Source organism: Schistocerca nitens, chromosome 7 (assembly GCF_023898315.1).
Source record: "Schistocerca nitens isolate TAMUIC-IGC-003100 chromosome 7, iqSchNite1.1, whole genome shotgun sequence".
In the NCBI taxonomy this organism is placed as follows: domain Eukaryota; kingdom Metazoa; phylum Arthropoda; class Insecta; order Orthoptera; family Acrididae; genus Schistocerca; species Schistocerca nitens.
The window spans coordinates 302,882,950-302,907,023 of NC_064620.1; positions in this window are offsets into that span (position 1 = coordinate 302,882,950).

Genomic DNA, 24,074 nt, shown 5'->3' on the forward strand with positions numbered 1-24,074 from the left:
TGACGAAAGGTCTGTTCCTAAGGACTGGAGGGTAGCACAGGTCACACCAATATTCAAGAAAGGAAATTGAAGTAACCCATTGAATTACAGACCCATATCAAAATTGTTCAAATGGTTCTGAACACTATGAGACTTCTCTGAGGTCATCAGTCCCCTAGAACTCAGAACTACTTAAACATAACTAATCTAAGGACATCACACACATCCATGCTCGAGGCAGGACTCGAACCTGCGACCGCAGCGGTCACGCCGTTCCAGGCTGAAGCGCCTAGAAACGCTCGGCCACAGCGGCCGGCACCGACTCGTGTAACTGACCACAATTTGCAGTAGGATTTTGGAACATATACTGCACTCGAACATCATGAATCACCTTGAGGAAAATGATTTATTGATACATAACCAACACGGATTCAGAAAATATCTTTCTTGTGCGACACAGCTAGCTCTTTATCCCATGAAGTAATGAGTGCTGTCGACAAGGGGTTTCAGATCGATTCCATATTCCTAGATTTCCAGAAGGCTTTTGATACCGTTCCTCACAAGCGACTATTAATCAAATTGCGTGCATATGGAGTATCGTCCCAGTAGTTTGACTGGATTCGTGATTTCCTCTAAGAGAGGTCACAGCTCGTAAATCATCAAGTAGAACAGAAGTGATATCTGACGTTCCGCAAGGTAGTGTCGTAGGCCCTCTGCTGTTCCTGATTTACATAAATGATCTAGGTGATAATCTGAGCAGCCCCCTTAAATTGTTTGCAGATGATGCTATAATTTACCGTCTAGTGAAATCATCAGACGTTCAATTCCAATTTCAAAATGATCTAGAGAGAATTTCTGTATGGTGCAAAAAGTGGCAATTGGCACTAAACAAAGAAAAGTGCGAGATCATCCACATGGGTACTAAAAGAAATCCGATAAATTTTGGGTATACGATAAAATGATTCAAATGGCTCTGAGCACTATGGGACTTAATATCTGAGGTCATCAGTCCCCTAGAACTACTTAAACCTAACTAACCTAAGGACATAACACGCATCAATGCCCGAGGCAGGATTCGAACCTGCGACTGTAGCGGTCGCGCGGTTCCGGACTGAGCGCCTAGAACCGCGAGACCACCGCGGCCGGCGGTGTACGACAAATCGCACAAATATAAAGGATGTCAGTTCGACAAAATACCTTGAATTAGTAACAATTACGAGCAACTTAAATTGGAAAGACCACATACATAATATTGTGGGGAAGGCGAAACAAAGACTGCGCTTTGTTGGCAGAACACTTAGAAGATGCGACAAACCCACTAAAGAGACAACCTGCATTACACTTGTCCGCCCTCTGCTGGAATATTGCTGCGCGGTGTGGGATCCTTACTAGGTAGGATTGACCGAGGACATCGAAAAAGTGCAAAGAAGGGCATCTAGTTTCATGTTGTCATGCAATAGGGGTGAGTGTGTCACTGATATGATACGCGAGTTGGGGTGGCAATCACTGAAACAAAGGCAATTTTCTTTGCGGCGAGATATATTTACGAAATTTCAATCGGCAACTTTCTCTTCCGAATACGAAAGTATATTGTTGACATCCACCTACACAGGGAGAAATGATCATCATAATAAAATAAGAGAAATCAGAGCTCGAACGGAAATATTTAGGTGTTCCTTTTTCCCATGCGCCATTTGAGAGTGGAATGGTAGAGAAGTAGTATGAAAATGGTTCGATGAACCCTCTGAATTTCAGAGTAACCATGTAGATGTGGATGTGTAGATGTAGATAACCTTCACGCCCTTGCATTTCTCTGTCACGTATTGGCTCGGTGTCTTGCCTGGGCAGTCTTACCGCTTCGTCATGTGTTCCGAAATGTTCCGAAAAGTATGCCTGAGGTACCCGATGACTTCGTGGTGCCGTCTGCTCTTCCTAAGTTTCGAAACGTTCCTTTGGCATCGCAGGTGATAGGCTATTGCTTAGCATCTTCTCCACCTGTGACTGGAATTGTATATGCATGAAATCTTTCTTCATTCCTTGTGAACCTTCTTGCCTTTCTGGTGGTGTTAATAACTCGGCAGTTGTTACGGATTCAGAGTTTGTACGATCCTGATCGCTTCGCTCTTGTATAGTTCGCAACAGTTCTTGTCTGAGCTTTTCGAACCGCTTTCGTGGTGCATTTTTGCGACACACTGTCTTCAACTATTTGTCGTGTGGTGCCCGATGCTTGGCGTTTAATTGCATTAACCTGTTTGGTTGTCTTTGCTATTTCATCGTGAGTATCGTGACGTTATGTTTTTATTTCGGTCTGTGTCTCGTCATGCAATGTTTACACATCCACGTAGACCTTGTCGGTATCTGTTCTGAATTGTGTGTGACATAGTATTAAGTTTTCGATCACAACTCTGGATTCGTTTGCCTCTTCCTCTGTGTGACTCAACTATTGTTTGATCACAAGCAGTAGTTTTGCGGTTCCCGCACTCTGCTCACATATCCATTGTTTTATCTCTCTACTTTGTATCCTTATCGTGCATGTTAATTGCTGGAGAATTTCTGACAAATTAACAGGTCCTACTCCTCTTCTTCTAACGTGCTTAGATCTGAGTTTGCATTCTCGTGTCCATCCGCAACTGGATGAAGTGAACCATGTGATGACACATTTCGATTTGTACTGCCTGTACTCGGTTGTGACGGAGGTCTTACTACATGTACTATGGGTCAATTCAGGACGTTCTCCATCTTCTTGCACCACTGCAGTATGTTGGTCGCCGCTCACAGCTCCTTTTTCCTCGGTATTTACGTCACGCTGCACCCCCTGTTCTATTTCCCACGGCGTTGTGTCGTCTGTTGCTTTGTCCTGAGGTTCCCGAACGTTATCTTGCGGTCAAGGTATCGATCTGCTGTAGCTGATCTCACTGATTCCCGTCCTTGCAATTTTAACTGACGCTCCCTACTTACAATCTTACTTCAAAAAAATGGTTCAAATGGCTCTGAGCACTATGGGACTCAACTGCTGTGGTCATTAGTCCCCTAGAACTTAGAACTACTTAAACCTAACTAACCTAAGGACATCACACACATCCATGCCCGAGGCAGGATTCGAACCTGCGACCGTAGCAGTCGCACGTACAATCTTACTTCATAAAATTATTATCTTCACCATTTCCCTACTGCTCCTAGTTCCCTTGACACAATAACAAGACGGTACGACCGTCACTTACCAACTGGGACAGAACCAACTTAAGAACGCTGTGTCAGTCACCTGTGCGCTGCGAGAAAAATTTAAGTCTAACAATGGCGACTGAACCATTTTGAACAAGACTGCCTGCAGTGGCGAGCCGTGGCATGGCCCGCACTGGCAGGCTTCGGACCCTGCATTAGCCTCAGAGTGTCGAACCAGCAACCTGCCGTGGACTGGAATGCTCGTGCCCCATCTGCTGCTGCGTGTAGCCGGTGGTGTGACAGGCCCCATCATCCAGGAGAGCTGTCACACCTGAATGCCTTGTTAGTGAACCAGCACCTATTTATATGCGGCTGTGGCTGTGCACCTCTGTTTTGTTAACACGCTGCTCGAAGTCATATACTTGTAACACCTGGGTTGGGCCAGTGGGCCACTTCTGCCTGTAACTTGCGCCATGCGCACAGCTGCATTTACTCTTTTTCTTTGTATCTGTGGCCCTGTGGCCTCCATTCTACTTCACAACTGCTGGCAGCGTAACTTACTGTCAACAGGCCTGCACCCGCTCAGAAATATTGCACCAAAACTAATCTTTTCCCATCTTACGGTGGTGCTGTTGTACCTTGATCACTGCATGACTCAAAGCTCAACACCTCCTCTGTACATATCTGTTGTGGCTTGGCAAGACAGCCAAGCCACTATGAGGAAGCCGAAAGGCACGCGTTTAAGCTCACGCAGGCTGGCGTGAGGTCTGGAACAGGACAAGGACTTTATAGTAGCAAAGAACGTACATAGCTGCTGGAATACTTAACTTTAATCCACAATTGGTGAACATCGCTCTTGACGGTGCATGTTTTACAGCATCAATAGTAGCTGCTAATGGCGCCTTGCTAGGTCGTAGCAAATGACGTAGCTGAAGGCTATGCTAACTATCGTCTCGGCAAATGAGAGCGTAATTTGTCAGTGAATCATCGCTAGCAAAGTCGGCTGTACAACTGGGGCGAGTGCTAGGAAGTGCCTCTAGACCTGCCGTGTGGCGGCGCTCGGTCTGCAATCACTGATAGTAGCGACACGCGGGTCCGACGTATACTAACGGACCGCGGCCGAATTTAAAGGCTACCACCTAGCAAGTGTGGTGTCTGGCGGTGACACCACAATATCAACACTGACATAGGACTGTTGATGACTGGAAACATGTTGCCTGGTCAGAAGCGTTTCATTTCAAATTGTATCAAGCGGATGGGCGTGTACGGGTACGGAGACAACCTCATGAATCCATGGTGCCTGCATGTCTACTGGGGACTGTTCAAGCTGGTGGAGGCTCTGTAAAGGTGTGGGGCATGTGCAGTTGCAGTGATATGGGACGCCTGATAGCATCCTGCCTGATCACCTGCATTTATTAACGTCCATTGTGCATTCCAACGGACTTGGGCAATTCCAGCAGGACAATGCGATATCCCACACATCCAGAATTGCTATAGAGTGGCTCCACGAACACTCTTCTGAGATTGAACACTTCCGCTGACCACCAAACTCTGCGGACTTGAATATTATTGAGCATATCTGGGATGCTTTGCAACGTGCTGTTCAGAAGAGATTTCCAACCCCCCATACTCTTGTTGATTTATGGGCAGCCCTTCAGAATTCATGGCGTCGGTTCCCTCCAGTTCTACTTCAGACGTTAGCCGAGTCCATGCCATGTGTTGTGACACTTCTGTGATATATATATATATATGTGTGTGTGTGTTTGTGTGTGTGTGTGTGTTTGTTTATTTTTTATGTGTGTACGCTAATTCAGCAAGAGATAACTCCAAAAGGTAACAAGTTTTTCCTTTTGTGTGTGCCTACTGACAACTCAACTTCTGTTTTATGGTGAGTGTCTTCTTTAATCTTATTGTGTATGCCATCACTGAAATTTGCAAGACTTATTTACCACAAAACCATAAATCGGGGAAAGATTATTTAGATCACAACATTTACTAAACCTTCGTAGCACTGAATGTTCCTTTACTGCCACCGAGCTACATCCAAAATAGAATCTTCCTATTTGAAATATTCTACTTCTCTAATTGGGAGACTTTTCTTTTCTTCTTGACCTCTACCTTTTTGCTTTTATTTTAAATTCGATCAAGAATTGTTCTCTATTTACTTCCTCCGCAAAATTTTTACCATACATTGCTTCAGTCACATCTTAATTCCTCATGTACGATAGAACACTACACATCATGGAGAGAGCGCATCTGTTTTTGGGGTACTGAAATTGAATTTCCCTGTAAGTTGCGTATTATTCAAGATTTTCGTGGAGTTCTCTGCCTAGTTTACTAATTAATCTCTTAATAATTGCACTTGTTGGGCTGAAATTTTGCATGACCAGACCTCATTACGACTACATCAAGTAAGTTCATTGCTTTGAAATACTGCTCTGTTGCAGCAAATCCCTCCACCTTCTCGTTTCTTCTGCACCTGATGTTGGTGGGTACCGACTCAGCCTGCCACAGGAGTGCTCCTGTGATGCTAGTTCTTGGTCAGGAGTTCCAGTCAGCGGTGTTTGTACTGCAGCTAGCTCCACTCTGAGGTGAGCTGGGATAGTGTCATATGCTTCACTACAAAGGATCAACATCTCTTGGAGGCAAGAGCCGTGTCGCAGTAGAGTGGCCGGGAAACCTGTGCACATCAACGGGGGTCAATGCTGGCCGGTCATGATTCTGGCTAAGGTTTCTGGGGAAATTGGGCTGTGCCTGGAGACGCTGGTCAGCGGAAAAGGAGATAAGGTGAGAACTAATGAGGCTTCCACTGGAAGCTGGGTGCTTGCAACCGGCGGTGGCACTGGATCTGATATGCGGAACTGCTCGTCTGATTAACTTTGAATTGGTGTGCCAGGCCTAAGGCGTGACAGTTGGAGCTGCCAGAATGAAGAGCGGGAAGAGGAGTGAGCATGCCCATGAAGTCAGCTAGGAGCTCGTGTATGATGGAGGTACGCTATTTGAGTAACCAATGGCCGACATTGAGTGTGGCTGACTGGTTTCAAAACCACAGATCAGAAGGGGGGGATGCTATTTGTTTCCCCAGCGACAAGAGAGTACGGCAACCCCAGCAAGGTATGAGGACGAGTTGCTTTTGTTAGTACAGAAGAGGTGTGGCACCAGAAGTGTGCTATAGTGGCGTACAGTGATTCTCCATTAGTCTATAAGTGATGAAATTCAGACTGCTGTGCGCCGAGTACGGTGTGCAGTGAAGAGACAGTGCATTACAGTCATACTGCATTGCCGACCCAGGAGCACAGTGTAGTTTTAAAATTTTCTTGGGCTTCCAACCGCATCCAGTGGTTTAAAACGCACGATCTTTCGGCTGAGTTCTCCTAGGCCATTGCCAAGTGGTGACTGTCGAATGATTGCTGCTGCCGCCTTTATATAGCCACGCAGCCTTAAGTGACGTCACTGATGCTGACTCCAGCGCTATACATGGCAATGTTTTCATTGCGCACTTGACACGCCCGCTTCAATTTTCCAATGACTGGGTTCCAAGCCATTCTTAGCTGCAAGTCGCTGTCTTAACTGAGGGTCTTGTCAGAAATTTTTAAGTCGATCGCTTCTTTTGTAACACTGTCCCAAAAACTAGCAGTCTACAAAATAACAGATGTCTCGGCAAAAGCAATACGGTGTCCATTTTCTAAAGCATGTTCCGCCACCGCGGATTTCTCAGGATACTGAATGCTCAGAACTGTTCAATAGTATGTACAGTCTGTCTGATTCAGAACTGTCCGCACCCACAGGCTATTTTCAGTGGTTAGCACACTGGACTCGCATTCGGGAGGACGACGGTTCAATCCCGTCTCCAGCAATCCTCATTTAGGTTTTCCGTGATTTCCCTAAATCCTTCCAGGCAAATGCCGATTTCCTTCCCAACCCTTCCCTAACCCGAGCCTGCGCTCCGTCTCTAATGACCTCGTTGTCGACGGGACGTTAAACACTAACCACCACCACCACAGGCTATTTTATGCACTCCTGGTTTTCTGAGTCCAACATCGACTTTCACAGGCCTCATTAGCAGTCGAATTTTGGCCGGTGTATTAAAACCGTATCGATTTTATGTTATAAAAATAGCGATCGAGTTAAAAATTTCTGACAACAACCTCAATAAAGACGGTGGCCTGCAGCTAAGCACCACTTGGAACCTGGCCATCGTAAAGTTGAAGCGGGCGCGACAAGTGAGCAATGAAAACATTGCCATAGGTGGCGCCGGAGCGACCACAAGTGACGTCGCTGAAGACAACACGGCTATATAATGACGGTAGTGCACTCATTCGACAGTCGACACATGACAATGGCCAAGGAGAATTTGGTGGAAAGCCCGTGGGTTTCAAACCATTGGACGCGGCGGGAAGCCTGAGAAAATTTTATCAGTACATATCGCCGCGAAACTATGCATTCGCACACAGTGTAGTATGTTTGTATGTTCTCTCCTTACACACTGCTGCCATTTATTACAGTTCCTCGAAGCTAGAGTTCTGTGAATCATTTGCTTTATTACATAGAAGTATAGTCAATACTGTATTCACATCGAAGTGCAGACGAGTTTGAATTACTGTTGTTCGTAGTGTAAATAGATTACATCATTTCTGACTGTAATATTTGTAGTGACTAGTTGATGGACGAATAGCTAAAGGTAGACGTTAATCATTTGTCATATCATACGGCGTTGATTCCTGACTGTAAAGTATAAGGGTATAAGGGGCGAAACAATGCTTTTTAATACTGAGTGTTGCCAACTTGCAATGTCTGTTGGTCCAAAGTGCAGAAATTTTGATCTATAAATTTGTTCTTGTGTGTGCCCCTTGTGAGTCACTGGAGCAGTATCTACCATTAGGTTGTTCTATGAATTTGCTGGCCGAGCGGTTCTAGGCGCTTCAGTCCGGAACCGCGCTGCTGCTACGGTCGCAGGTTCGAATCCTGCCTTGGGAATGGATGTGTGTGATGTCCTTAGCTTGGTTAGGTTTAAGTAGTTCTATGTCTAGGGGACTGATGACTTCAGATGTTAAGTCCCATAGTACTTGGAGTCATTTGATTTATGACTTTGTTTACGAAGTTTTTAAATTATTTCTCATATTTTGGTGCCTTACTTACTCAAAAAGTTTATCTTGGCAATACACTTTGGAGGTGTCTTTAAGGGCAGGTTTACTATATTTGGCCCGAAAAAAGCATGTGCTTTGAAAGTTTTTTCTCTGATTGTGTTATATATATCAAAGTCAAATTTGGTCAAAATGTTCATTCATATTTCCTTTCCAAACTGGAATTTTTTCGACCGGAAATGTCGAAGAGCAAAGGCGGAAGTGCCGTCGGAACGAAACAAAATTTCGAGTAGACCTCCAAGCTCGGTATGTCACCGGTCAGCCGGCTCGTCTGAAATCAAAATTGAGTTGACTTTAGCGAAGTATATAAGATTCTTTAGGAGTTATACCACGCTTAAGTTATTTGGACCATAGGAAACAAATGGCGGCCATTTGAAAAAAATAGGGTCTTTTTCATCGATTTTTCGACTTCGTCGGCTAAGTAAAAATATTTATAGTTGATGGATTAGAATAAAAGTGGTACAACTCCTAGACAATTTAGTTAGCTTCGTTAGACATAAAGAATCATGCCAATCGGTTCAGTAGATTTGAAGGTACCATACCGCGGGATAAAAAAAAGTCATTTCGAGAAAAACGCGTTTGAAGTTTTGACTACATATAACTGCAATATTATGCAACAATCTGCTATTCCGTATCCATAAACTAGTCCTTCCTTTTCCTCTTAGAGGGCGTTCTGCTCGATCTTGGCCATCCTGCGCTGCTCCACAGCCGCTCGTACGGCCGGTGACAAGCGGTTTTCGGCCGCTTGAATTCGGTGGTCGTCCGAATGCTTGGCTAACTGCGTCGAATAGAGTTCCAGGGTGACGTCCATCGTTGTCATGGTCTTCATAATTGCTGAATACCCTTCGTTGAAGCTGCTCACTGCCAGGAAAGTCGCAATCTCCACAATCTTCGCACCAGAATGCAAATGCTTGGGGGCTAACTTCCAAACACACGTGTTCAACCTATCATTTGAATCTTGTGTGTTTCCTCTCAAGCACCGGTACAATAACTCGTCCTCCTAAATAAATAAACTGGTGCCTGGAAAAGGCCGATTTCAGGCAGGTGCATTTTTTTGTTCAACAGCAAATAACAAACATTTCCGGTCCGTATTCGAAAAAACCGTTTCAAGGGTGGATTCTAAACACTTTTATGGATCCAAAAATGCAATATACAAAAAATCGATTTTTTGAACCAAAAGATAGTAAACCTCCCCTTAATGTTTATTACTCTGTTATTGTAATTTGTTGTGGAAAGTATTTATGTTTTTTAATAAAACCCACTCCATCCAGACCCTATGCTACACCTGTAGTACTGCATTGAAGAATCAACTTCACCATGCTACAGCGTCACCTCTTTCATTAATGTATACACTGTATAATGGTTGAAATGGCTCTGGGCATTATGCGACTTAACTTTTGAGGTCATCAGTCGCCTAGAACTCAGAACCAATTGAACCTAACTAACCTAAGGACAACACACACATCCATGCCCGAGGCAGGATTCGAGCCTGCGACCGTAGCGCTTTCATTAATATTCCCCGTCCATTTTCCTGTTAATTCTGCAATGAATACTGAGATTTAAATTTAAATTTAAGTGTCTGGAAAGATTCATTTCAGTTAGAGGATCCTTCGTTTAGTCAACAGTTCGGTGCATCATTCTCGAATAGTTAGCGAACGTAAACTGCATCGCTGTGAAATGTGTCAATTATGTGAGCTGTCTCTCCTAGTGTCCCTTCTCACTTACTTACATATAAGAATTGAGTTGATATTGACATAAGGTAATTACGCATCTATTTGCACCAGACAACTTCTCTCATTATCCATAAAAAAACTTCTTTTCGACAGTTAAGTTTCATTACGTTGCAAAACGTTCGTTCACCTCAAATTTGGTCCCCTGAGCAGGTGATAGCTCCTTCGAATACAACAGGTGAATTAATTTTCTTTGCTGAAGTTGGACAGTGAGGTCAGAGGGTAATTAAGTTCCGATCCTGATTGCTACCAAGTTCATAAAACCTCCTGCAGTGTATTACAGAGCATTTAGCGACAGCGATGGAGGGGCTGGGTAGAGTTTTTAAGACTTCGCAGGTGATCATGTTCGTGAAGAGCAAAGTGAACACTGAGACTAGACTAATATTCCGTCCGTCGTCCGACTTTCATAATCAACAAAGCAAACAGATCTATCTACTTTAAGAAGTAGGTAATCCGTCCTGCCTACAAAGCAAAACTCTTACAAGGAAATACTTTCCTCAAGCAAAATGAAAATAAGTACAAAGGAAAGCTAAACATATTTCTCAGACTGATGCAGGCAATAGAGGAAACTGATACACATATTTTTTGCCTAACAATGATATTAATGTCGAATGATATCAATAATACATCGTTTCCAGTCAAATCATTACATCTATAAGAACTACTCGCTTCTCATCTGAGCAATGAGACAGATCTGTATGACGTGGGAGAGTATCGGGTACTGTATTTCTATTTTATTGATTGGTCATTATCTGACAACAGGCTTACCCTTGTATCTGTACCATATTATTTCAAACACTTGCAATAATGGGTGGCCGAATAAGGTAACTTTGCTTCAAAGGAAACATATGGGCATCAGGAATCTGTGTTTGTAATACTAGGCGTTAATTTTACATTTATGTTTGTAAATATGCAAACATTCGTCGAGTAACATTACAGTAGAAAAGTAATTTCCATTACTTCTGTATGTCATGCAGCAATTAAAGACGTAACTGGAGGATCGGTTCTCATTTAACACCGAAAAATATATTCAACCAGTATACTGACATTCATCACAATAACGAAGGAAAAATGTGCAACCAAGGAGTAAGAACGTTGTTGGAGTTCATAGTACACAAACATGTGTTTACGAGAATAAAAGACAAAATTTTATTTTTATGAACTGATAATAAAACATCGAATGGGACTGTGATTCCGTTGTGAACAGCAATATTACAGGTTTCTCAGTGTCCAAATAAGATAGTCTTAGAGTACAACCTTTTAAAAGGACCCAAAAGTAACTGACGTAGTAAGATACAGTTAGTGTAAAGGTGTTTCAGATAGTGATGTGTTTCGAGGTGTTTTGTCTCGGAAAACTGCAGGCATCTTTCTATAAATATCAGCTAACATACCGAATGAATTATACTTTGCTGACTTCCAACTAAGCTTCAGAGAACAGTAGTGGATGCTACAAGTTTATCTCACCACATGGCTGATGTATGATGTGTATTATTATATCTGTTCTTGCCTTCATGCAAGGAGATGAAACTGATGCTTTTCCTTTTCGCAGTATTCGATTCACTTTCATATAATGCTTAACACCAGACATATGGCTTCAGTAACATGTACCTCTTTCCAATTTATAGTTGATACAGGTACTCATTTGCTGAACAACTACTCCTTACCTGAGGCAAAACACTGGTCTTTCTCTCCTCCGTATTTCCCATGTAGGACATTCTTTCATGTCCTACACTTCGTCTTTCAAAACTTGAATGGTTAACAAGCCGGTATTTTCCTTCAAGTTTCCCTTACTCTTTTGTTTTCCCTGGTTTTATTTGTCATGAATACTTCCTGTTTTCTGACATCAATTATTTATGAAATGTACAAAGTCTGAGAAGAAATTACTACTCTGCAGCATATTTTTCGTAAGACAACGCTAATAATTGAAAACAGAAAACATAAAATCAGAGTTCCGCCATGAGTATTAGGGACATCAGGACACAGTGCAAAATAACAATTTTCTTACTAAGTATATAATTAACTACAGAACATTGAAGATATTCAAATTTCGTCGATTACTTCCAGATATATATTTAAGATTTGGAACCAAAAAATACTAAGACATTTACAAGAAATACCCTCTAACAATTTCGGAGGATTCCGTCTTTGATACAGTGCATCATTAACCCGTTATATTACAACAGTGGTATAAGTTCTATGTTGCAAAATTCCAGAACAAAGATAAAAGGCCTGAGTAACTTATTGTACCTAACTAATAACACAAATTAAATTTTACAGTCAACTGTAATCTCCAAACATTTGTGCAATGTATTTAATCGTTTCCTATATGAAACGTACTTGCCATAATAAAAATTTCCATTACTGCTTATGTTATTTAGAAGCTCTAATTGACCTGATTCCAGTTCCTATAGGAATAATAGTATACTTTCGATGTCCACAAATGTTACTTTCCTACAACAAGGTTTAATATATTTAAATTCTTTTACGAAAATTTATTCTTTCTGAAAGTTTATTCTTTCTGGTAGAGTACTCAGTTCCGTCGTAATGCTAGCACACAGATTTTTTCGTAATTATGCAGTTGCCTATGTTTTAAAACATTTGTAATACGTGACGTCATCAAAAATAAAATGAGATAAAAAATCAATGAATCAAAAAATTGCTGTTAATTTATGAGTATTTATCAACGTAAACTTAGTGTTAGAACATATGTTCAAGACCGAAGTCGACTAAACAAGAGAAGAATTACATGTAACCTGGGGAAATTAGAACCTCAGGGGATTCCTTATTGGGTCTGATTTTCTTCCCTGCTATCTCACTATTTCTTGCTTCTCTAGAAATCACTAAACGGTCGTAATACACAATATAAAGTGAGCTAGCTAATTTATGACAGTGGAGATAGTTTCATTCATAAACAGTTCTAGCAATATGAGATATTAAAATTATGATAAGTACGTAAAGTATAGTCTGTCTGGCTGTAAAAATTCTATAAAATAAAACGTGGATGTCAGAAAAATATGGAAGAAGACAGTGCCACAAAAATTTGGAGCATTTCCAAGTGTAAGAACATATATGAATAGTATCACCCCTACTATGCAAGTACTCGTAAACGGTATCTTTCAGTATTTTGGTTTTTCCACTAGCACTAAGACGTTACCCACTCCTGTTGAGAAAAGAGTTCTAAAGTTTATTTTAAGTGAATCAAACATATGACAGACCACTGAACTTCGCAGGAAAAACATGGTTTTAAAAATTACGTTCAATCAGTGCCAACAGTGCCTAAAAGTTCCTTGAAGCAGAAAGAAGTAAGAAGACGTACTAAAACGCCTGAGGTAGCGCCAATATCTAAAATATCTGGTAGAATAATCTCATTTCTAATTCCTGCACTTGTTGGCTATCAACAAATTGCTCACTAGCAGAAAGGGAAGTTGCCACAGCCTGAACAGCAAACAATGTTCTTAAGACAAAGGAGCAGCTGCAGGTGGTTAAAATAAACAACAGCATGATTTGAAACCGCACAGGAAAGGGCTTGTGTTGTTTATAAACAGAAGCAATTTATAGCAATACGACAGGACAGTCTGTTTACAAATACAGATCAGCTTATATTCGCCAGAAAAACTCAAAATCCGAATATTTTGTGGATTGTTATGTTTATGTGGTATACTTTACCAAAGATGAACAAACACGATGTGGAAATCAGAACAGTGTGGGATTGTCAGTTTCGATGTTGCAGGAGGTTACTGGATTCCCTGGGTTGTATGTAAATAAATAAATACTAATTTGACATGACCACTGGAGGAGTTGCACAGTTACGTTCCCCAGTTGTCAATAGTATCAAAACTTCGATTCGTATCTCTATATACGTTTCTGCCTAATTTTTCTCCTGACAGTTGCAAAAAAACGAGTAGCATGCACATCACTGCAAAAGTTGATGTTTTTATGTGCTGTCATAACCCTTACTTTAAAAGGTCATTGGTCTGCATTAACAGCTATATTCCCCCAGTAAATCATAGCAAGTGGGAATAGAGTACCGCATTGATAAGTGTAAAAGCAGTTAACAGAATACATAAAACGACTGGGATAAACAATAAGCAACAACTAGGAGCTCATGAAGTTGTGCAAACACTCTCTGGCTCATAAGAAACTGACGACTTGAGCGCTTACATAAAACGAACTGACGAATTGTATAAAGCATTGAGTTACACGAAACCGTTAGTATGTTTAAAACAGAGAATTACAATGAAGGAGAAAGTAGACTTTAGCCATAAAGGTTCAATAAAATCACTAACAAGTGTTTCAAGGAGCCAAGTGTTGAAGAATATTAGTGATAAAATTTGCACGTCGAATCCACAAATGGATACTCTGCATATTAGCACGATCCGTGCTGAATTTTGCACAGAGCATAACTTAATCATAGCTAACACTTGGTTCAAGAATCATAAAAGAAGGTTGTATACCTGGAAGAATCCTGGAGATACTAATAGGTATCAGATAGATTATATAATGGTAAGACAGAGATTTAGGAACCAGGTTTTAAATTGTAAGACATTTCCAGGGGCAGATGTGGATTCTGACCACAATCTATTGGTTATGAACTGCAGATTTAAACTGAAGAAACTGCAAAAAGGTGGGAATTTAAGGAGATGGGACCTGAATAAACTGAAAGAACCAGAGGTTGTAGAGAGTTTAAGGGAGAGCATAAGGGAACAATTGACAGGAATGGGGGAAAGAAATACAGTAGAAGAAGAATGGGTAGCTCTGAGGGATGAAGTAGTGAAGGCAGCAGAGGATCAAGCAGGTAAAAAGACGAGGGCTAATAGAAATCCTTGGGTAACAGAAGAAATATTGAATTTAATTGATGAAAGGAGAAAATATAAAAATGCAGTAAATGAAGCAGGCAAAAGGGAATACAAGCGTCTCAAAAATGAGATCGACAGAAAGTGCAAAATGGCTAAGCAGCGATGGCTAGAGGACAAATGTAAGGATGTAGAGGCTTGTCTCACTAGGGGTAAGATAGATACTGCCTACAGGAAAATTAAAGAGACCTTTGGAGAGAAGAGAACCACTTGTATGAATATCAAGAGCTCAGATGGCAACCCAGTTCTAAGCAAAGAAGGGAAGGCAGAAAGGTGGAAGGAGTATATAGAGGGTTTATACAAGGACGATGTACTTGAGGACAGTATTATGGAAATGGAAGAGGATGTAGATGAAGATGAAATGGGAGATAAGATACTGCGTGAAGAGTTTGACAGAGCACTTAAAGACCTGAGTCGAAACAAGGCCCTGGGAGTAGACAACATTCCATTAGAACTACTGATGGCCTTGGGAGAGCCAGTCATGATAAAACTCTACCATCTGGTGAGCAAGATGTATGAGACTGGCGAAATACCCACAGACTTCAAGAAGAATATAATAATTCCAATACCAAAGAAAGCAGGTGTTGACAGATGTGAAAATTACCGAACTATCAGTTTAATAAGCCACAGCTGCAAAATACTAACACGAATTCTTGACAGACGAATGGAAAAACTGGTAGAAGCGGACCTCGGGGAAGATCAGTTTGGATTCCGTAGAAATGTTGGAACACGTGAGGCAATACTAACCTTACGACTTATCTTAGAAGAAAGATTAAGAAAAGGCAAACCTACGTTTCTAGCATTTGTAGACTTAGAGAAAGCTTTTGACAACGTTAACTGGAATACTCTCTTTCAAATTCTGAAGGTGGCAGGGGTAAAATACAGGGAGCGAAAGGCTATTTACAATTTGTACAGAAACCAGATGGCAGTTATAAGAGTCGAGGGGCATGAAAGGGAAGCAGTGGTTGGGAAAGGAGTGAGACAGGGTTGTAGCCTCTCCCCGATGTTATTCAATCTGTATATTGAGCAAGCAGTAAAGGAAACAAAAGAAAAATTCGGAGTAGGTATTAAAATTCATGGAGAAGAAGTAAAAGCTTTGAGGTTCGCCGATGACATTGTAATTCTGTCAGAGACAGCAAAGGACTTGGAAGATCAGTTGAACGGAATGGACAGTGTCTTGAAAGGAGGATATAAGATGAACATCAACAAAAGCAAAACGAGGATAATGGAATGTAGTCAAATTAAATCGGGTGATGCTGAGGGAATTAGATTAGGAAATGAGACACTTAAAGTAGTAAAGGAGTTTTGCTATTTAGGGAGTAAAATAACTGATGATGGTCGAAGTAGAGAGGATATAAAATGTAGACTGGCAATGGCAAGGAAATCGTTTCTGAAGAAGAGAAATTTGTTAACATCAAATATAGATTTAAGTGTCAGGAAGTCGTTTCTGAAAGTATTTGTATGAAGTGTAGCCATGTATGGAAGTGAAACATGGACGATAACCAGTTTGGACAAGAAGAGAATAGAAGCTTTCGAAATGTGGTGCTACAGAAGAATGCTGAAGATAAGGTGGGTAGATCACGTAACTAATGAGGAGGTGTTGAATAGGATTGGGGAGAAGAGAAGTTTGTGGCACAACTTGACTAGAAGAAGGGATCGGTTGGTAGGACATGTTTTGAGGGATCAAGGGATCACAAATTTAGCATTGGAGGGCAGCGTGGAGGGTAAAAATCGTAGAGGGAGACCAAGAGATCAATACACTAAGCAGATTCAGAAGGATGTAGGTTGCAGTAGGTACTGGGAGATGAAGAAGCTTGCACAGGATAGAGTAGCATGGAGAGCTGCATCAAACCAGTCTCAGGACTGAAGACCACAACAACAACAACCGTGCTGAATGTAATATCGCAACGAACTCGTACCTTACTGATAGATTAAGCTATACAATCTACTGATTCTTTCCTGCAGTGTTCTCAGGCTATAATTGTTGAGCTTTCTAACAATCACATATACCTCCCAGCGTCACTTCCGATGTTACACCGCTTCAAGTTGAATATCAAAGATCAGAATGACGATCCAGAAGATTTCTGCAGTGCGGAAATCCAATTGCAATACACACAGCCGTCAGAACACCATTTCGTGGTGGAGCAGAACATGATAACACGTGTGAATTACGTGTACCTTACGTCAATAGGATTAAAAATTCACGCAGAAACCACTTGATATATTTATTCATTTTCATATGGTGATGGGATTGTTCATCAGGAATATTTATCCCACAAACCTTTTGTGCCGGTGATGTTCAATAAGAAAAACGGTGTAAGATATAACATTCAGTATACACACTTCTGAGCAACAGTTTCCAATATTTGAATGGAAGGTTTCTGAAGATGGAGTATGGAAGCTATCCAGCTACGATATCGCAGCTTATACGTGGTGCACTTGCCTTTCTACTTCAAAAATAAGATCTGTGTGTAATGGGATGGATCTCAATCACTCAGAAAACAATGGATCACATGAACCTTCAAAGCACACATCTTCAAACCAACTTCCGACCTGAATGCACTACGGAATGCACTATGGCGCGTACACAGATTGGTAAGTGACCAATTTATTGTACGTATCTCATTCAAAATGTTAGTGGGACCCCTTGAGGATAATAGGCACATCATAATGAACGACAAACAGGAACTGACTCTGGTTCAAGGTACTACAGAAGAAGCACAAGAAAAACCGCCTTCTGTGGCCGAGCGGTTCTAGGCACTTCAGTCTGGATCCGCGCTGCTTCTTCGGTCGCAGGCTCGAATCCAGCCTCTGGCACGGATATGTGTGATGCCCTTAGGTTATCTATGTCTAAGGGACTGATGACCTCAGATGTTAAATCCCATAGTGCTTAGAGCCATTTCATTTGAGCACAAGAAAAGGAAAATAAAATGGTGTTCGATAAATCGGTGTGGAAAGTGCCACATATATCTTTCTTCAGACAAAGAATATCTTAAACTTATCTGTGCGTTGAAAGCAGGTGTTCTGGTGCAGTTAATTCTCCGTTCATAGGACCTTTATGGATATCTAGTCCTTCCAGAGAGAGCCCAACAAACACAACTGATTAAGACGACAGTTCGACAAGGAAACTTAGATTTACTATTCTGGCCCTGCAGACAGACAGGAAGAGGAATCTCAAAAAGTATCCAAGAATACTTGACACCTGAAAACTAATCACTGCTAAACTGTAGTTAAATTCTGAGATTTTTTGCATACCATAAAATACAGCTTGACTGTGGCAATAACAATGTCAGTCTATTTTATCGTATGTACACAAGGTTTTGCTCTGCTTACTACGAAAAGGATGAATATGATACCTGCTCAGTCCACAGTAGTTTAACGAATTGACATATTTACTGCTGACAGACCGTTCAAAGCAAAAGTAGGCCATCACTACTGGACCTGTAGATACATGTATAGATTTTGGATTATGACAACGCTTCCCTCCAGGCTCTGCAGCTTATATATCGTTACTACATGATCATTTCGTAAACTGGTCACCTCTCATATCAATCTTACAACTTATAATATAGTTATAGAGGTAAAGCACCGCGTACAAGATATTTCACGATGACGAACTGCAGGTGCACTGTGGTTTTCTGACGAATGTGGACAGTTTGCGTTTAAGGACGTAGCATTCATTGCATTCTCTAACGTTGGTCAATTATTGGCAAGGTATTGCGCATCATTGTTTCCTCCATACCACTCGGGTACCAAGTCTCAGCCAACTGCTGAGTGGTAGACTTGATTTCATCGTGGAAAATGCTATGATGCTGAGGGAATGTCACATGAAAGTATGGTGCCATTATTGTGGGCCTATGATTATACACACCAACTGCATTATTTTAAATGCTGTGAAAGAGCGCATCAATTTGAAATCTCAAAGATCACACATCCCCATCAATTTGAAGACCCAAGCAAATGTTGAGTGATAACAACAGTACTCATTTACGTTCGTCAGATAATGTCTAAATAATTTTCAGTTTGATTACCAATAAATGATACTGTCTTTCGAAATAATTCTGTATTTCTTTGTTGGGACCCTCCGATGAATTTTTCATCATACATTGAAAAGCAATTTATCTATGATGGGGGACATAATTTTAGACACTACATCGATGCTGCCAGTAGCCAAGCGTCCATGTGAGCCCCTTTGTGTACAGAAAAATAGCAAACATTTAATATTGCTGTCGTTGTGGTCTTAAGTCGGAAAACTGGTTCGATGCAGCTCTTCATGTTACTCTATCCTATCTCCGAGTAACTACTGCGACTGGTATCCTTCCGGATTTGATTACTGTATTCATTTATTGATCTCCCACTACGAATTTTAGCCCCCATACTTCCTCCCAGTAGTTAATTGGTGTCCCTCATGTCTCAGAATGTGTCCTACCAATAGCTCCCGTCTTCTAGTCAGGTTGTGCCACAAACATCTTTTCTCCCCAGTTCTGTTCAGCTCCTCCTCATTAGTTATGTGATCAACCTATCTAATCTTCAGCACTCTTTTGTAGAACCGCATTTCAAAAGCTTATATTCTCTTCTTGTCTAAACTGTTTATCGTCCATGTTTCACTTCCATACATGGGTACACTCCATACAAATACTTTCAGAAACGACTTCCTGACACTTAAATCTATATTTGATGTTAACAAATTTCTCTTCTTCAGAAACGATTTCCTTGCCATTGCCAGTCTAAATTTCATATGATCTCTACTTCGACCATTATCAGTTATTTTTCTGCCCAAATACCAAAAATTATCTACTACATGGTCTCGCTTCATAATATGATTCCATTAGCATCACTTGATTTAATTCGACTACGTTCCATTATCTATCCTCGTTTAGCTTTTGTTGATGCCATATTATATCCTCCTTTCAAGACACTGTCCATTCCATTCAACTGCTCTTCCAGGTCCTTTGCTGTCTCTGACATAATTACAATGTCATCGGCAAACCTCAAAGTTTTTATTTCTAATACATGGACTTTAATTCCTACTGCAAATTTTTCTTTTGTTTCCTTTACCGCTTGCACAATATACAGATTGAATAACGTCAGGGATAGGCTACAACCATGTCTCACAACCTCCTCAACCATTGCTTCCCTTTCGCGTCCCTTAATTCTTAAAACCTCCCCCCATGAACCATAGACCTTGCCGTTGGTGGGGAGGATTGGGTGCCTCAGCGATACAGATAGCCGTACTGTAGATGCAACCACAACGGAGGGGTATCTGTTGAGAGGCCAGACAAACGTATGGTTCCTGAAGAGGGGCAGCAGCCTTTTCAGTGGTTGCAGGGGCCACAGTCTGGATGATTGACTGATCTGGCCTTGTAACACTAACCAAAACGGCCTTGCTGTGATGGTACTGCGAACAGCTGAAAGCAAGGGGAAACTACGGCCGTAATTTTTCCCGAGGGCATGCAGCTTTACTGTATGGATAAATGATGATGGCGTCCTCTTGGGTAAAATATTCCGAAAATAAAATAGTCCCCCATTCGGATCTCAGGGCGGGGACTACTCAGGAGGTCGTCGTTATCAGGAGAAAGAAAACTGGCATTCTACGGATCGGAGCGTGGAATGTCAGATCCATTAATCGGGCAGATAGGTTAAAAAATTTAAAAAGGGAAATGGATAGGTTAAAGTTAGATATAGTGGGAATTAGTGAAGTTAGGTGGCAGGAGGAACAAGACATTTGGTCAGGTGAATACAGGGTTATAAATACAAAATCAAATATGTTTAATGCAGGAGTAGGTTTAATAATGAATAAAACAATAGGAATGCGGGTAAGCTACTACAAACAGCACAGCGAACGCATTGTTGTGGCCAAGATAGACACTAAGCCCACGCCTACCACAGTAGTACAAGTCTATATGCCAACTAGCTCTGCAGATGACGAAGAAATTGAAGAAATGTATGATGAAATAAAGGAAATAATTCAGATAGTGAAGGGAGACGAAAATTTAATAGTCAAGGGTGACTGGAATTCAGTAGTCGGAAAATGAAGAGAAGGAAACGTAGTAGGTGAATATGGATTGGGACGTTAGAAATGAAAGAGGAAGCCGCCTGGTGGAATTTTGCACAGAGCACAACTTAATCATAGCTAACACTTGGTTCAAGAATCATAAAAGAAGGTTGTATGCATGGAAGAACCCAGGAGATACTTACAGGTATCAGATAGATTATATAATGGTAAGACAGAGATTTAGCAACCAGGTTTTAAACTGTAAGACATTTCCAGGGGCAGATGAGGACTCTGACCACAATCTACTGGTTATGAACTGTAGATCAAAACTGAAGAAACTGCAAAAAGGCGGGAATTTAAGGAGATGGGATCTGGACAAACTGACTAAACCAGAGGTTTATAGAGTTTCATGGAGAGCATAAGGGAACAATTGACAAGAATGGGGGAAAGAAATACAGTAGAAGAAGAATGGGTAGCTTTGAGGGACGAAGTAGTGAAGGCAGCAGAGGATCAAGCAGGTAAAAAGACAAGGGCTAGTAGAAATCCTTGGGTAACAGAAGAAATATTGAATTTAATTGACGAAAGGAGAAAATATAAAAATGCAGTAAATGAAGAAGAGAAAAAGGAATACAAACGTCTCAAAAATGAGAACGACAGGAAGTGCAAAATGGCTAAGCAGGCTTTGCTAGAGGACAAATGTAAGGATGCAGAGGCTTATCTCACTAAGGGTAAGACAGAACTGCCTACAGGAAAATTAAAGAGACCTTTGGAGAAAAGAGAACGACTTGTATGAATATCAAGAGCTCAGATGGGAACCCAGTTCTAAGCAAAGAAGGGAAAGCAGAAAGGTGGAAGGAGTATATAGAGGATCTATACAAGGGCGATGTACTTAAGGGCAATGTTATAGAAATGGAAGAGGAGGTAGATAAAGATGAAATAGGAGGTATGATACTGCGTGAAGAGTTTGATAGAGCCCTGAAAGACCTAAGTCGAAACAAGGTCCCAGGAGTAGACAACATTCCATCAGAACTACTGACAGCCTCGGGAGAGCCAGTCCTGACAAAACTCTACCATCTGGTGAGCAAAATGAATGTGACAGGCGAAATACCCTCAGACTTCAAGAAGAATATAATAATTCCAATCCCAAAGAAAGCAGGTGCTGACACATGTCAAAATTACCGAACTATCAGTTTAATAAGTCACGGCTGCAAAATACTAACGCGAATTCTTTACAGACGAATGGAAAAACTGGTAGAAGCCGACCTCGGGGAAGATCAGTTTGGATTCCGTAGAAATATGGGAACACGTGAGGCAATACTGACCCTACGACGTATTTTAGAAGCTAGATTAAGAAAACGCAAACCTACGTTTCTAGCATTTGTAGACTTAGAGAAAGCTTTTGACAATGTTGACTGGAATACTCTCTGTCAAATTCTGAAGGTGGCATGGGTAAAATACAGGGAGCGAAAGGATATTTACAATTTGTACAGAAACCAGAAGGCAGTTATAAGAGTCGAGGGACACGAAAGGGAAGCAGTGGTTGGGAAGGGAGTGAGACAAAGTTGTAGCCCCTCCCCGATATTGTTCAATCTGTATATTGAGCAAGCAGTAAAAGAAACAAAAGAAAAAAATCGGAGTAGGTATTAAAATCCACGGAGAAGAAATAAAAACTTTGAGGTTCGCCGATGACATTGTAATTCTGTCAGAGACAGCAAAGGACTTGGAAGAGCAGTTGAACGGAATGGACAGTGTCTTGAAAGGAGGATATAAGATGAACATCAACAAAAGCAAAACGAGGATAATGGAATGTAGTCGAATAAAGTCGGGTGATGTTGAGGGAGTTAGATTAGGAAACGAGACACTTAAAGTAGTAAAGGAGTTTTTGCTATTTGGGGAGCAAAATAACTGATGATGGTCGAAGTAGAGAGGATATAAAATGTAGACTGGCAATGGCAAGGAAAGCGTTTCTGAAGAAGAGAAATTTGTTAACTTCGAGCATAGATTTAAGTGGCAGGAAGTCGTTTCTGAAAGTATATGTATGGAGTGTAGCAATGTATGGAAGTGAAACATGGACGATAACTGGTTTGGACCAGAAGAGAATAGAAGCTTTCGAAATTTGATGCTACAGAAGAATGCTGAAGATTAGATGGGTATATCACATAACTAATGAGGAGTTAATGAATAGGATTGGGGAGAAGAGGAGTTTGTGGCACAACTTGACTAGAAGAAGGGATCGGTTGGTAGGACATGTTCTGAGGCATCAAGGGATCACCAATTTAGTACTGGAGGGCAACGTGGAGGGTAAAATCGTAGAAGGAGACCAAGAGATGAATACACTAAGCAGATTCAGAGGGATGTAAGCTGTAGTACGTACTGGGAGATGAAGAAGCTTGTGCGGGGTAAGGTAGCATGGAAAGCTGCTCAAACCAGTCTCAGGACTGAAGCCCACAACAACAACAATTCTTAAAACTGCAGTCTGGTTCCTCTACAAATTATGAATAACCTGTATTTTACCGGTGTCACCTTTAGAATTTGAAAGAGTGTAATCGAGTCAACATTATCAAAAGCTTTCTCAAAGTCTACAAATGCTATAAAATTAGGTTTGTCTTTATGTAACCAATTTTCTGTGAGAAGTCATAAAGTCAGTATTGCCTTGTGTGTTTCTACATTTAAGCGGAATCCAAACTGATCTTCCCTGAGGTCGGCTTCAGTAAATAATTCGTGTTATTATTTTGCAACCGTGACTTATTGACCGGACAATTCAGTAATTTTTACACCTCTTAGCACGTGCTTTCTTTGAAATTGAAATTATTAAATGCTTCTTGAAGTGTTAGGGTAGTTCGCATGTCTCACAAATCTTGTTCACCAGCGCTATCCGGAGTTCTGACGGAATGTTTTCTACTCTCGGGTCCTTCTTTCGGCTTGGATCTTTCAGAGCTTTGTGAAGTTCTTCTAACAGTTTATCTTCCATCTCATCTTCATCTACGTCCTCTTCCATTTCCAAAATCTCCCTTGTACAAACAAACTCTCTGTATATTCCTTCCACATTTCTGTTTTCGCTTCTTTGCTTAGGACTGGTTTTTCATCTGAGCTCTTGGTATTCATACAGGTGGTTCCCTCTTCTCCAAAGGTGTCCTTAATTTTCCTGTAGGTGGCATCTATCTTTCCCCAAGTGATATATGATTTTAAATCCTTACATTTGTCCTCTAGT